Raw genomic sequence first — 15,778 nt, 5'->3', positions numbered from 1 at the left:
GTTTGGCACAGAGAGTGGACAAAGTAGGTGCCCAACAACGCTGGCGAACCATACTGATGAATCGGAGTGTTAGAGGCAACGGAGAATGAACTGACTTTCAGCCGGAGACTTTAAATGGAGCAAATACTCCTCTAAGTTTACTCTAAATAACTAAAGCTTATGTCGAGCACTTAAAAAGAGCCGAAATTAATTCTGTTCTTTAGAACATGTAAAATATAACTATTCTTTAGATCCAGTATTTAAGGCGGAAAGGTTAGGTCAGCTTACAGGCCTGTGGGTCCAAAAAGATCATAGTAACAACAAATCATCCCTTTTCTGCCTTTGACCCTGACCATGTGACTGTCCTTTCTCTCTTTTGTGTAAAGGGCAGGAGGAAGTTGTGCAAGGAGACAATAGCAGTGCATTTTTCAGGATCGGCAGCTTCGGTGACAGTTAAAGCTTGGAGGAGTTCAGTCCTATTGGTGTAGGTCACAGTTGCCATTATCATTACCAACTTCAGTCACTCGCTGATTGAGTTCTTCCTTTCCCCCAAATTTTCCTGGGTCTACTTTGCTTGGTGAACCCACTGTATATTAAATTTTTTTTTAACATGTATTCATTTTTGAGAGATAGAGACGAAGCATGAGTGGGGGAGGAGGCAGAGAGAGGGAGACACAGAATCTGAAGCAGCCTCAGGCTCTGAGCTGTCAGCACAGAGCCCAGTGCGGGGCTCGAACCCATGAACTGTGAGATCATGACCTGAGCCGAAGTCGGACGCTTAACTGACTGAGTCACCCAGGCACCTCAACCCACTGTATATCAATAGTATGTGAAATTCTGGGAAATTTTCATTTTCCTACTTTTTTCCAAGAGGCCCATTTGTTATCAGCCATCATTGTCAAAAGGATGTTTAACATGGCAGGAGTCTTGTGATTTCTCCAAATGGTCCCTATTTTGTCCCAAGTATATTTCAGGTATTGTATCTGGTTGGCCTGTCTAATTTTAATCATGATTTCATTGGGCATGAGGCTACTCAGAGCAAATTAGGCACCTTTGGGAAGCTACATTAAAGCTTTGGGAATAGTACAAGTGATTTTGTGCACTAAAGCAGTAATTTACCAAATGTTACTTAGTTATCTGAGAAAAAAATTGCAGAGTTTTTCCTGGTATTTAATTTGTTTCCAGGAAGTTATTCAAAGGGAGGATCTGAGCTAATATGAACAAATGGGCAATCTTAGATCTTACCTGTTCTAAAATCAGTACTGTTGCCTAATTAAGTAAGCATGTACAACAAATGTACTCACAGACACAGACCTGGCTCTCTGAACACAGAAATGTTCTATTTTTCTCTCCAAGGAAAATAACCTAAAGAGAAATTCTGCTTGCCCCTCATGACTTCTCTCAGGGTTAATTTTTTTTTTTTTTACGTAATACATCAAGTAATAGTTAAAACATGCATTTTTAATCTCAGGGTACCACATATCAGGCATCTCTTGTTCATAGTATAATCTTGAAACACATTCACCATTTTAAGCTGTAAAGTCAATGTTCATCAAAATAAAAGAGTGGTCCTTTAATGACTTTATATATTACCCTTCCCCATTTCATTATAATCACCAATAAGTCTCCAAACACTGTACAACCTCAGTGGAATTTCTACCAATCAATTCCTTTATTGTTTTTAAGATTTTATTTTTAATCTCCACACCCAACGTGGGACTTGAACTTACGATCCTGAGATCAAGGGTCGCATACTCTACCAGCATGCAAGCCTACCAGGTGCCTCTCAGTTCCTTTAAAATAATCTGAGCGAATATTTGTGAAGCATTAACTGTGTGCCAGGCAGTGGGCCAATCAATGGAGGAAAAAAAATGGTGACTAACAGACATCATCCTTACATTCATGAAATTTACAATCCAACTAGAAAGACTGATTTAACAGGTCTTCATATAATAAATGTCTAACCAAAACTCTGAGGATTTGAGGGTGCTTGATTGGCTCAGTAGGTTGAGTGTCCGACTTCAGCTCAGGTCATGATCTCACAGCTTGCGGGTTCGAGCATCACGTCGGGCTCTGTGCTGACAGCTCACAGCTCGGAGCCTGGAGCCTGCTTCAGATTCTCTCTCTGTCTCTCTGTCCCTACCCCACCCAAGCTCTTTCTTTCTCTCTCTGTCTCTCTCTCAGATATAAAATAAAAACATTAAAAAAAAAAAACTGAGGATTTTGATCCCAGTAATATACTGAATCCATTCAGATCAAGGTCCCCACTGACCTTCAAATGGCTAAATCCAATGGTCAGCTTTCAGTCAGTCTTACTCAGCTCCTCCAAAGTATTTGATACCATCAATCACATCTTCCTTTTATAAACATTTCTTCGATTGGGGCACCCGGATGGCTCAGTTGGTTGAGCATCCAACTCTTGGTTTCGGCTCAGGTCATGATCTCACAGGTTTGTGAGATCAAACCCCTCATCAGGCTCTGCACTAAGAATGTGGAGCCTGCTTGAGATTCTCTCTCTCCCCTCTCTCTTTCTGCCCCTCTCTTTCTCTCCCCATCCCTTTCAAAATAAATAAACTTAAAAAAAAACATTTCTTCAATTGATTTCCAGTTCTTTGGTAGAACTCTAAAATTTATAACCCCTAAATTCATTTATGGCTCCCAAATTCATATTTTCAGCCTCACTCATTTTTCTAAAATGCCCCAATCAAACACGCCCCAGACTGAACCACGAATCCCCTTCACCACTTCACATAACCCACCTCTTCCTTAGTGTTCACGCTTTTACCACATGGAACCCATTCATTCAGCTGATCAGGCCACAAATCTTGGAATTGTCCATAGCTTTTCTTTCCTTCATACTCCTCATTCAAGTTAACAGAAAATCCTGTTGGATTTACTTTTAACCCATAGCACAATTTCACCACCTCCCACCACCTTCATCGCTACTGTCTTCGTACCAGCCACCATTTTCTATCCTCTGGGTCATGCTAATAGATTCCCAACTGATCTCTTTCATTCCTCTCTTGTTCTATTCTTTGTACGGCAGTCAGAGAGAACCTTTTAAAACGATTATGTTATTTCCTTGTTTGTATCCTTTCACACTTAGGGTAAAACCCTCAGGGTAAAACCCTCACCGTGGCGTATAAGGTTTCACGTGATCTGGTCTTCATCGTCCTCTCTGCTCACCTTCCTTCCTACTCTTCTTGATATTTCTTGAGTTTGCTCAGTACATTCCCACTTTAGGGCCTTGGCATTGGTGTCCCCCTGCTTCGGATCTTATTCATCTAGATATTATGATGGTTCTCTTCTTCAGTTCAGTTCACACGTATCTCTATTCAAACGACTTTTCAGAGAGGACTTTCCTTACTGCTAAATTAAACTACTAAAGCAGTGTTCCCTCCCCATCTCTTTCTCTCAACCTTCTTGGCTTGCTTTGTTTCTTTCCACTTCTTATTACCCCCTGACACTGCCTGTGTGTGTGTGTGTGTGTGTGTTCATTGTGTATCTCTCCTATTAGGATGTAAGATTGAAAAGCACGTGGAATTTTGTCTCATTCACTTTTGTGTCCTCAGTGCCTAGAACAATGAGTGCCTGGCAAATTGTAAGTACTCTTCAAATCCGGTATATATGAATGAATGTGATGATGGTAAAAAAAAGGAAATTTACAAGGGATGATAAGATCATACATGGATGTGACATAGAATGAGGTATCAGACAAGGAAGCAAATATGTGTTCTGGTGAACATCTATAAATAGAAAAGGCAGCTGTGCAAATGTGGGTGACAGAGTTCTCTAATGCTCTCAAGACAGTTGCACACCCCTCCTTCTGAGCTGACCCATGTGGGGTAAACATAAAAGCTCTATTGAAGAAAAATGTTTTTCATGTATAGTTTGGTTTTGCTTTTTCCCAGAGAAATGTGACCAGCAATATCCCATTTATCTGTGTGACAGATCTGGTAGGTAGTTGGACACGAGAGATGAAAGGAAAGGAATAATACCAGTTTTGTCTTCGTGAAAAGGCAGTGAAATGGAGAGAAGTCTTGTGACATACCCAGCATGATAGCAGCACAACTAGACGTGTAATTGATCCTCCTGATTTATTACTGATCTCTGCTTCCAGAACCTCAGGGGGGTGGGGGAGAGACGTCTCTGCAGATCTGTCCAGAGTGGATATGTTTTCTCTTGTATCTCCTCAGCCCAAACCACCACCTGTAATTCTCATCATGACTCCCTTAAGTTCTAAAGTGTGGGAAGTAGCCAGGTATGAGGAGAGAGTAGGTGCTCTATACATATTTGTTGAATTGACAAACTAGTTGGTAAGAGCAAAGGGAGTAAGAAAGCAGGTTCTGTGGTGTGTGTTCACATGTGCACAGGTGCAATTCCCAGTGATTTGGGCATATGTGAAGGAAAGGAATTTAGGAGCGCCTGGGTGCCTCAATCAGTTCAGCTTCCGACTCTTGGTTTTGGCCCAGGTCATGATCTCACAGTTCATGAGATCTATCCCCGTGTCAGGCTCTGCACTCACAGCGTGGAGCCTGCTTGGGATTCTGTCTCTCTGCCCCTCCCCCACGCTCACATGTGCACTCTCTCTCTCCCCTCAAAATTAATAAACATTAAAAAAAAAAGAAAAGGGATTTGTAGCATAAACAGAATTGAAATCTATGGAATTGGGATGCAGGATTGAATGGAGAATTTACCTAAATTTCTTTGGCTTCTGTGTTTTTACTCTTAGTGATCTCTCAACTATTGGATTGCTCATATTTATGTCAAAGTATCTTTTAAAGTTTATAAACAAACTATATTTGTCAGGTATAACTTTGTTGATGTCAGATTTCATTGTGTAATGTGTAAATTCATTCATGTTCTCCCACTGCAGTACGGGTGTATGATAAGATCAAAATGACAGTGACAGATGAGTTTGATGTGGCCTGCAGAATTCCTTCATTCCATCAGTGTAGGTGTAGACAGTCACCGGTCTGATGCCCCAGCCACAACATGGCATCTGACATTTCTTTCCCTCAGACATTGGCCCTCAGGCTGTTGCTTTCTGTGTGCTTCTCTGTCTCAGTGTCTCCGTGTTTCTGCCCCGTTTCACTCCCAACTCTTCCAACCCTTGTTCTCTTCTGGCCATTTGCCCCCGGTGTCTGATGCACAATATGTTCTGTTCTTTCCTTTATGAGACCTACTGGAGTACCGTGGGGCCTATGGGCAGTGCTGGACCTCACAGTTCTGTAGTAACCAGCTGTGGCACAAATACTGGAACATTGTGTTTGAGAAATAACTCGGCCTTGTTTCCTACTCAGGAGGAAAGATGGGGGGTGATGGACGATAATGCTAAATGGCTACTAAAAAGCTATTCCCAACCCTCTTGTCCATTTGTACCCTTAACTCTACAGCCTGAAAAGCAAGATACTTCTCCATCTTTCCTTGCATCTAGAGATGGCCCTGGGACACAAGGGGAGCGTGCTGGTGGAGAGAGAGGGGTGCTGAGAAAGATTCTGCTTTCCTAAAAAAAGGAAAACAGTTGAGATCAATGTTGCCTATTCGCCTCTCTCCCGTTCTTTCTTCCTTGAATGCAGAATTGATGGCTAGAGCCACAGTGTCATCTTGTAACTGTGAGAGAAAGGTCAGGAGAATCAGATACATCAACCCTGACAGCAGTGACCTAGAGAACCTAAGCCGGTACTTCTTGTTAAGAGAGAAAAATAAGCTTTTATCTTTCAAGTGGCTGTAGGTGGTCTTCCTGTTATTTATGGGTGAATGTAAGTCTAGCCTATAAACAGGTACTTCCTCACCACATCACAGCCTCCTTTACAGAGAAAATCTAGAGCTTTGTAAGCAAAAGTCTAGGGCTTCTTGGTCACCATGGAAGAGCTAAGATGTTTTTATTTTTTAATGTAGCCTAATTGGAGGATAGGGCTGAATCATTCAAGAGAAGGGAGGGATCTAACCTGAGGAAAGAAGGACAGTCCCAAGATTGGGAAGGGTGGGAAACTATCAGACCCCACAAATAGTGGGCCCTTGAGTGGCTCCCACACAGTGCCTTAGAGGGCTAGGACCTCAGATGGGTGTTACCAACATCACCAAGTGCTACAGTCCCAAGAGTAAAGGTAGGCTACTCTGTAGCTAAGTCTGGTTAGTAGAGAAGTTCATCATAAAGGATGTCTGTCTACCTGGCCGATGCTTGGAGACACCTGAGGAGGGACTGAAAATGGCGTCATGTGGTAAGTGGTAGAAGGAACACATGTAGCTGTGGCAACTGTGTAGACTCAGGGCCAGGCCTCCTGTTTACCTACAGGTTCGTACATTTTTGTGCAATCTCACTGTGGGTGGAGAAGGGATGGCAGTAATACCTGACCAGCGCTGGATTTTTGTCTGCCCTAATACATAGTGGATTGAGCTAGATTTAATTTTTTAAGCTTTGTCTTTATATTTAAGGTGAGTTTTTTGTGACAGTATATTCTTGGGTACTGTTTTTCTATCGAATCTTTTCATTTATCCAAACAATTTTTTGTGATTTAACTAGTGTGTTTACACGTTTGCATTTAATGTAGTTATGAGATGGGATTAAAATTTACCATTTTATAGTTGTTTTGTTCATTCCATCTCTTTCTGCCTCCTTTTGGATTATTGGAGTGTTTTGCTTGAGTTTTTTTGTTTTTTTGTTTTTTTTTGGTTCCATTTTATATATACTGTAGACTCACTATTTTTTTACCTCATTTTCAAAAAATTTTAGTGCTTACCCTAGGATTTAAATATACATCTTTAACTCATCACAGTCCACCTTCAAATAATATTATAGTACTTTGTATATTGTTTAAGAGCCTTACAACAATATATTTCCACTTCTACCCATCCGTCCTTTCTACTATATGCTATAAAAACAAAACATATTGATACAACTGATCTTTGTTTTAGATAATCAGTTATCTTTTAGAGCAGCTAAGCTAAGGAAAAATAGAAATTTATATTTACCGTCATTTATACCAGAGATCTTCATTTCTTTGTGCAGCTCTATGTACAAAATAGTATATTTCTTTCCAAAGTTAATAGAAATATTTTCCTAAAATTGTATAGGGAAAACCATTACATCATCCAAGAGACTGTTTGTCAAGGGCCATAGGAGACAGGAACTGATATCAAAATTTCTCCTTTTCAATGTGTACATACATCAGATGGTTTGCTGTGCAATTGACCATTTTTCCTCTTTGGGAGAACTTTTTTGTATTTTTTGTAGTTGTGTATACAGTCTAAGCATTTATAGTCAAATCTCTATATAAAGTTCAAGCTTTAAGACTCTTTTGGACCACATGTCATCATTACTGCCACCGAGTATAGAAATGTTTCAAAACATGTATTTTGACTATATTGTGTAACTCTGCATTTGTGACCTACTTACATGTTGGTACCAATTTCCATTAAAATGACCTATGTGGGGCGCCTGGGTGGCGCAGTCGGTTAAGCGTCCGACTTCAGCCAGGTCACGATCTCGCGGTCCGGGAGTTCGAGCCCCGCGTCGGGCTCTGGGCTGATGGCTCAGAGCCTGGAGCCTGTTTCCGATTCTGTGTCTCCCTCTCTCTCTGCCCCTCCCCCGTTCATGCTCTGTCTCTCTCTGTCCCAAAAATAAATAAAAATGTTGAAAAAAAATTAAAAAAAAATAAAATAAAATGACCTATGTATCAGGGGTGCCTGGGTGGCTCAGTCGGTTGAGTATCTGACTCCTGCTTTCAGCTTAGGTCGTGATCCCAGGGTCTTGGGATCAGGCCCCACATGTGGCTCTGCACTGAGCATGGAACCTGCTTGGGATTCTCTTCATCTTCCTCTGTCCCTCCTCCACTTGCACACGCACATGCCTATGCTTTCTCAAAACCAACCAATCAGCAAAGAATACAGCTAAGTAATATCTTTTTAACGGCCTGTGTATTAAACTAAACTAAAAGTCAGTTAAACAGGACAGAGATATTTTAAAGTCCTAAAAGCCCTGAGATCTACTGTTAGACATTTAGCCACTGAGAGATTTCAACACTATTTCCAAATTTATAGCACTTGTTTTTTGAACTGCCACTAAGAAGTGCAATATGGGGAAAATGCAGTGGAGCTTCCAAAGGAGGCCCGAAGGAGTATCATCTCCAGCCTCTGTGTTCCTCAATTCTCTGGCAGATGGCAGATTCACTTCTTTGGAATATATTTGGGATAGAAAATGAAGAGCTCTTTACAGGCCTTATTTGTTATGGTACAACGTTTGCAAATATGTAATTCACATTTTCTTGCATTTATTTGTCCTTTTTGTTTGTTTTCCTGTTGCTTTTGTATGTGTCGTATGTCATCAGTCTTACTTCAAAAGTAATATATAGCAGAAAAGGTATATACACATTTTAAAGTAGCCATGTCCTGGGGTGCCTAGGCAGCTCAGTCGGTTAAGCATCCCACTTCGGCTCAGGTCATGATCTCACGGTTCGTGAGTTTGAGCCCTGCGTCCAGCTCTGTGCTGACAGCTCGGAGCCTAGAGCCTGCTTGCGATTCTGTGTCTCCCTCTCTCTCTCTGCCCCTCTCCTGGCGCGCTCTCTCTCTCTCTCTCTCTCTCTCTCTTTCTCTCTCAAAAATAAATAGCTCTCCCAAGACAGAGAAAGGGTCCAAGGAGCCGCCTCTGGAGCCAGAGCTGTCGTGTCCCCTCCTCTTTCACTTCCCGTCGCAAACAATAAAGGCTGTTCCTACAGTAAAAAAAAAAAAAAAAAAAAACAAGGGGGGGATGGGGCACCGGGTGGCTCAGAGGTTAAGGGTCGGACTCTTGGTTTCCACTCAGGTCATGAACTCTTGGTTTCTGACTTGGAGCCCTGCAGCGGTCTGTGCTGACAGTGCGGAGCCTGCTTGGAATTCTGTCGCCCTCTCTCTCTGCCCCTCCCCTGCTCGCTCTCTCTGTCTCTCTCTCAAAATAAACAAATAAGCTTTAAAAAGTTAATGAACAAATAAACATTTTAAAATATAAATAAATAAATAAATAAATAAATAAATAAATAAATAAAATACCCATGACCTGAATTAATGGTCCTATAAGCTGTCCAGATTTAAATGCATTTTATCTCTTTGTTGTTTCCCTTTGGGGAGTTCTGTGTCAACGAAGCCAACGTCCTGCATGTGGGTCTCGTAAGGCCTGTGTTCCAAGTCTTACCTCCTGAGCCCAGTCACCAGTCTTATCGAATCACCACTTCTAACGACGTCTAGCCCAGGCTGCTCTAACGGAATAGCACACACGGGTGGCACAGGAACAGTATGCGTTCGTTTCTCACAGCTCGGGAGACAGCATCAGGGCGTCGGCATGGCTCTGGAGGGAGCCCCTTTCTGGGTTGCCCACGGCTGCCTTCTCACCGTGTCGTCTCATGGCCGACCCGGCAGAGGAGGCAAGATCTCTCCTGACCTGTATAACGGCGCCAGTCCCGCTCACGAGGGCTCCACACCAATGACCGCATCTAATTCCAATCACCTCCCGAAGGCCCTACCTCCCCAAACCCTCATATCGGGAAGTAGATGGATGGGGGAAGGAGGACACAAACCATGCTCCATAACAACAACAACAACAACAACAACAACAAAAAGCGACCTAAAACCTAACAGGTCAGAGCTCAGAACAAAAGATTAGCAGTGCCATAACACTGTCCAAACCACAGCTGTGACCTCCACAAGTAACAGGGCTATCCATCCACTCCAGCCCAGTGCATGGGGAAACTTCCAGTTGGTTCTTTTCCATCTCACCTTGGGAGGGGATATGCCACCTTTACAGTGGCAAAATGCTTTTTTTCTGATTGAAAAGACACTTTGGTTGCATATCCATTTTTATTTCCTATTGGGGAATGTTCTCGAATGTGGGATAAGCTAAAAATTGTGGCAATGAGGAGGAAGTCAATGCTCAGTTCTGCCTATTCTGTCCCCCTCTCCAAGCCGGCATATGGCATCTAAGGAGGCTTATCACATCTCATTCTTGGGTCCTGAACGTTCATTCTGGGACTGTGTTGGCTGACATGCAGTGGGAGAGGAGTGGCAATGTTTGCAGGAGAGTAGGCAAGAGAAGAGAGTGATACCTGCTCCTGAGAGAGGAGATCAGGGCTTGTCTGTGGGGCTGTCTGGAGAGGGGGTGGCTCTAAACTAATGACCCAGGGTTATCAGCTGCCTGGACCCTGGCTCTTTTCTTTTCTGAAGGTCCTGAATATGACCAGCCCAGGGCCCCCCAGCCTGGCTCACTGTGACTCCACTATTTCCTGACAGGCTTTTCTCCGTCTCCGGATTGTATCTTAGGTCAAAAACGTACGGCACAGACCACCTTGGCCCTTACCTCCCCGGATGCAAGGTTCTGTCGCTCTATCCTGCCTCCACTTTCATTGTAAATAAAAATGTGTGTGTATATCCTCTTAATATACAAACTTGATTTGTATTTTCAACTTTAAAAATTACATTCTCAAGAACAGGACTAGGTAAGCCTTGCTGAAGGCCCAGCTGACACTGACAAAAATGTAAAAAGGATTAGGATTAAGATTGGAGTTAAGCAGTTTTTCTAGAGCCAGAATATGGTGGTTGCGCGCTCGTGTGTGACAGATGGGCACCGTGTGTGGGAAGAGCCAGGGAATGAGTTCTGAAGATTTGGAGCCTTGGGTGATTGAAAGAACAAGAACTTTCTTGTCTGGGTAGACCCGGTTCACGGCCATTCACTGGGGAATTGGTCAGCAACACAGAAGAGAGTCACGGTGTTAGAGAATGTGGAAGAGGCCAGCCGCTCCTGAGTCTGTAGCCCCTGCTCACACGGAACCTTCGCCCCCATCAGCAGCCCCCCTGGTTCTCTGTGCCTGGCCCCGAGCGGACAGCAACGCCAGTGCACCCATGAGAGGGCGGGACGGGGAACTGTCCTCCACAGTCACCAAGAAAGGGAACTCAAAGGCTGGGGCTTACCACTGGGGTCACACTGCCACTCAGTTCACACAGAGACCTGCAGCTCCTGTCTGTTGCAACCAGTCACCCGACCCTCCTCCTTTTCTGGGTTCCTGGGCCACATAAGACAGTGTTTACCAGAAACACCGTTGAGCCAAGCAGACGATTTACCTGGAAGTTTGTGAAGAGCTGAGTCCACAGCTCACAGCCGTAAGAATCAGCTCTCCCCACAAACTGACGGTGGCCTTGAGCTCTACGGGCAGCAGCGTCCCCCTTGTGAATTAGGAGAATAGATCTCATTGCTCATTGGGAAGAATTCCTCTCCTCTTTCCAGTTCTTACAGTCACAGCAGCTGTGTCACAGCCTTTTGCCAATAGCTGCTGCGTGTCCCACACCATCAAGGTCCATCGTCCTTGGGCCACGGCCACCTCAGCCCCTGTCGCTGCTGGTTTCACCATGAGAAGATGCCGTGTCACTACCTATCACCTAAGCTGCCACCGGTTCCATAGAGACCGCATCTGCCACTGTCCCCTCATCAGCAGCCGGGGGCCCTGCCATAGGTTGGCCTGCAACCAGGCTCCACTGTCATCGCTACAGCCTCTGCTGTCTGTTGCTTGTTTTCTCCCTGATTAATAGAAAAGGAGAATGTTCTCTTTGTCCCTTTTCTAAGAGGAACGTGAGGCTGTTCACGTTAGGAGTTTTCTTGCACCGGCTGATTCCAGGTCTGCAGAGGGAGCAGATCGTTTACTGTAAGTAAATTACCTACTGGAAACTCTTAGAGCACAAACAAGGCAACTTGGGATACTAATTTTGATGAGAATGATCTATACCTCAAAGGCAAATCATCTGTTAGAGTCTCCTGAAGCATGAGCTCTTTTCAGCTAACAAGGTTTGAAGCAGCCTGTCCAGAGGCAGAGGGTTGGTACGTGATGTTTCTTCACCAGACCCCTTCAGGAGGTGAGAGAGGCTGAGCGATGCCCCAGGGCCCAGGCTTTGGTCAGCGCTAAAATTAATATTCTTTCACTTTAAAGACTTACCCAGTGAAGAATAATTTCTACAGCTCAGGTTGGGGGGTGTAGGGAAGGAAAGAAAAGAAATAGCTGATCGGCAGCCCTTCACGCAGGGGCAGGATCATCAACGGATGGGCGTAGATATCGATTACTTGAGTAGGGATGCAGCCCTTTCTTTGGGCAGCCTCCTCCACATATCAGCATGTAAAAGTCCTTAGCTTAGGGCCGTCAGCTTCACATAAAAGAAATCCTCCAGTCTGTGGTCTAGAGGGTATAATATAAGCTTGCCTCTAAGGATTCTGGGAGAGCCCACTAATTATTATTAAGACTTGAATTTGATACCCGCCAAACATGCCTTTTTCAGTATTCGGCTAGGCCTCCCCCTTTGAGGTTCGGTTTCTCCGGAGGGTGAGTTCCGCCCCAGCCTTCTGCAGAGGTGAGGGAGGGGTCCTAGGCTGGGGGAGCAGATGTTGAGTGTACCAGCTGCTCCCTTCTACCACTTTCTGTGTCTGGCCCAACCCTACACCCCTGCCTTCAAACGTTGCTGAAGACTGCATGCCTGAATCTTTCTGGAGCTCGAGGGCAGAAACTATTTCACTTCTTTTTATCTTCTCCCAATAGGCACTTAAATGACTAATGAGTTTTCAGGAGAAAAGACCTAAGTCGTTTCTTTTGTTCAGTCTATCATGTTTAACCAAAACCCCTCCTTTCCCCCCCCCCCCCGCACTTCGCTTTACAAAATTTCATCTTTAGCCTGTGTTTGTAACACACAAGAGAGTTGAGTATACTTTGCCTCAGAAATTGGAAATGGTATCGCAAAATGTATAACATTCTCTGTGGGCCCAAGGTGGTCAGGCAAGTCGATGCCTGTGGAAGGAAGTTACAGGAGATGTGGGGACCTCATGGGGGTGCGGCAGTGGATGCCAAGAGGAGAAGGAGGCTGGTGAGAAGACACCACGCTAGATATTAAAGGGTATTTTATGCCATATTGACAAGTTGGACTTAAAATATATATAGGACCACCGGGTCACAATACAATGAGGTAAGCCTAACATTTTAAGAGACACACACGAACTACCTCCTCAGCAACTGAGTGAATGGCCCCATGATGGTTTCCTCTCCCGTGATATTTGACAAGTAATTTCTTCAGCTCTTCCTCTTCCAAGACACCTCTTCATGACTGTATCAGTGTCTCGCGCTTCTGTGGTTTTTACTTGTCTGCATCTGAGGGTGACGCTGAAGCATTAACTCATCTCCGCCATGCTAAGTACACTCTCCACACATGCACAGAGGAGACCCAGCAGAGCTCCGTAGAAAGCAACACCGAAGGACACGTGACAACCAGCTAAGCTTCGAATGTACTGCTGACCCGCCACATGGATGGATCAGTGGAGCGTGGAGGCCTCGCAGGCTCGGGGTGTTTGAAAACAACCTCTGCCCGGGTCACCGGCTGACTATTAAGCGATGCAGACATAAAAGGAAACCCTAGGAAATCAGGCCGCGGGAAATAAAAATTACAATTAAAAAAATCTCAGCAGACACGTCAGCAGCTGCGTACTGTGGGGGAAGGTAATTCCGCAGTACTACAAAAAAATACGTCAAAATTCATAGTTGCTACAACATTTAGTTAAAAGGTCCAGTTTTCTACAAAAAAATTATGAGATGTGGAAAGAAACAGGGAAGTGTGACTCATACTTGAGAGACAAAAGTATTTGATAGAAACTGACTTCTAGTCAGCCCAGATGTCGACTTTATCAGGAAAAGATCTCAAAGCAACTATGACAAATACGTTGAAATAATTAAAGGAAATATGACAATTCAACAGCTCAAGGATGTCAGAAGAGAAATAGAAACCACACACACACACACACACACACACACACACACACACACACAGATTCTAGAATTGAAAAAAACCACACTGACATTTTCCAAAAAATCACTAAATGGGTTCAACAACAGATTGGAGATGGCAGAAGGAGGTATCAGTGAGCTCCAAATAGAGCACTGGAAATTATTCAGTCTGAAGAGCAGAATGAAAAAAAGATTCAGGGTAAGTGAAGAGAGCCCCGAAGGCTTGTGAGACAAACATCAAACACGAAATAGGAATCCCAGAAAGAAACGAGAGACAAAATGGGGCAGGAAAACATATTCGAAGAAATAATGGCCAAAAACTTCTCAAATTTGATGGGAAACTTAAATCTGCAGATCCGAGAAGCTCAAATAATCATAAGTAGGATAAAATAGAAAAATGTCTATTACCTGGACAAAGAGAAACCCTTGAGGAAAAAAAAAACATATATCTAAGATTCTCCCCTTGTCTGGGTGTGGACAACTTGGTCTCATTTTATGTTTTAATGCTTATTTATTTTTGAGAGAGAGAGAGAGAGAGAGAGAGAGAGCATGAATGGGGGAGGGGCAGAGAGAGAGGGAGACACAGAATCCGAAGCAGGCTCCAGGCTCTGACCTGCCAGCACAGAGCCCGACGCAGGGCTCGAACTCACGGACTGTGAGATCATGACCTGAGCTGAAGTTGGACGCTCAACCACCCAGGCACCCCTAGATGCAAAGACTCAAAACAGGTTGAAAGCAAAAGGATGGGAAGAGATACATAACGCAAACAAAGTGTATAGTAGCTGGGCGGGATATATCGTTCAAAATATAAGAAAACTATTTCTCATGACCTTTGATTGATAAGTCAGTCAAGATTTAATAATTGTAAACAGAGCTCTTTGGTCTGAGCCGCGGAAACAAGATGACGAAGGGGACATCAACGTTTGGAAAGCACCGCAATAAGATGCATGCATTTAGCCGCCGCTGTGGCTTGAAGGCCTACCACCTTCAGAAGTCAACCTGTGGCAAGTGTGGCTATCTTGCCAAGCGGAAGAGAAAGTATAACTGGAGTGCCAAGGCTAAAGGAAGAAATACCACTGGGACCGGTCAAATGAGGCACCTAAAAATTACACACCACAGATTCCGACCTGGATTCCATGAAGGAACAAGAGGGCAGCTGTTGCAGCATCCAGTTCATCTGAAGGATTTCAGTGATTAGTCACCCAATAAATGTTCTGGTTTAAAAAAAAATTGTAAAAGAATATCTAAAATCGGCCCCCAAAAATATGAAGTCAAAACTGACAGAACAGAAAGGAGAGGGAGTTCGCCAGTTGCAGTTGGAGACTTCAGAGCTCCTCTTGTAGTGACCAGTGGAACAACTAGACAGAAAATTGGTGAAGACATAGAAGGTGTGAACAGAACAGCCACCCAACCTGGCCGTGTTGATATGTAGGGATCACCCTACAGATGTTGATGGAGACTATAATTTAGAAACTGTGCTGTATTTCCCCCAAAGGGTAAACCCAGCCCTAACAACCCACTTGAGACAGACCAATGAGGCAGAAAAGAAGGGATTAGAGCAAAGCAGGATTTCCAAGGGCCAGAGTCATGGAGACTAACCAGAATGGCGATGCTGAACATAAATGGAGCAGGATCCTTTCAGGTCAGCGAGGCAAATGATTTTCCTACTTAGAAAGAGAGGCAAAGCTGGGCAGACAAAGTTGGGGTTGGGGGGAATTGAGGCGAGGGGGTGGCATGAGAAGAAAAGCAGTTGAGCCCCAAGCTGCAGCTGACAATCCCAGGGCCGATCCCAGAAAATAGGCACAGAAGCAAGTGCCAGAAAGGAACCAAAAATCCTTCCTGAGATTCCACCAGAGATCGTTTGTTCCAAAGTAACACTGCACCAGAAATCTGAGGAGCTCCATCCAGCCTCGAACGCCATCAGGCCAGACGGCGTGGAGGCCAAGAAACAGCACTGGAGCTTGGCAAACTCTACAAACAGAGCCAAGCTAAGCAGCCTGGACCTCGGTGAGATTAGG

General features: G+C 44.2%; 1 protein-coding gene and 1 pseudogene across 1 annotated transcript in view; both read left to right on the top strand.

Moving 5' to 3' along the window:
- Positions 1-5,844: 5,844 nt before the first annotated feature.
- The window catches only part of RDX (radixin), a 122,759-nt gene continuing 112,825 nt past the window's right edge, over positions 5,845-15,778 (top strand). The window contains exon 1 of the mRNA XM_047070638.1: positions 5,845-6,203. The gene's annotated coding sequence lies outside the window, so the exon portion shown is untranslated. The remainder of the gene's footprint in view (positions 6,204-15,778) is intronic.
- On the top strand, positions 14,419-15,450 carry LOC124504939 (60S ribosomal protein L37-like; annotated as a pseudogene).

The sequence above is a fragment of the Lynx rufus genome, unplaced genomic scaffold, assembly GCF_022079265.1.
Source record: "Lynx rufus isolate CCGP_SWC_20201006 ecotype Redwood Valley unplaced genomic scaffold, mLynRuf1.p SCAF_9, whole genome shotgun sequence".
In the NCBI taxonomy this organism is placed as follows: Eukaryota; Metazoa; Chordata; class Mammalia; order Carnivora; family Felidae; genus Lynx; species Lynx rufus.
Note: the sequence above shows the minus strand (reverse complement) of the source record. Positions and strands in the feature narration are given on the sequence as shown.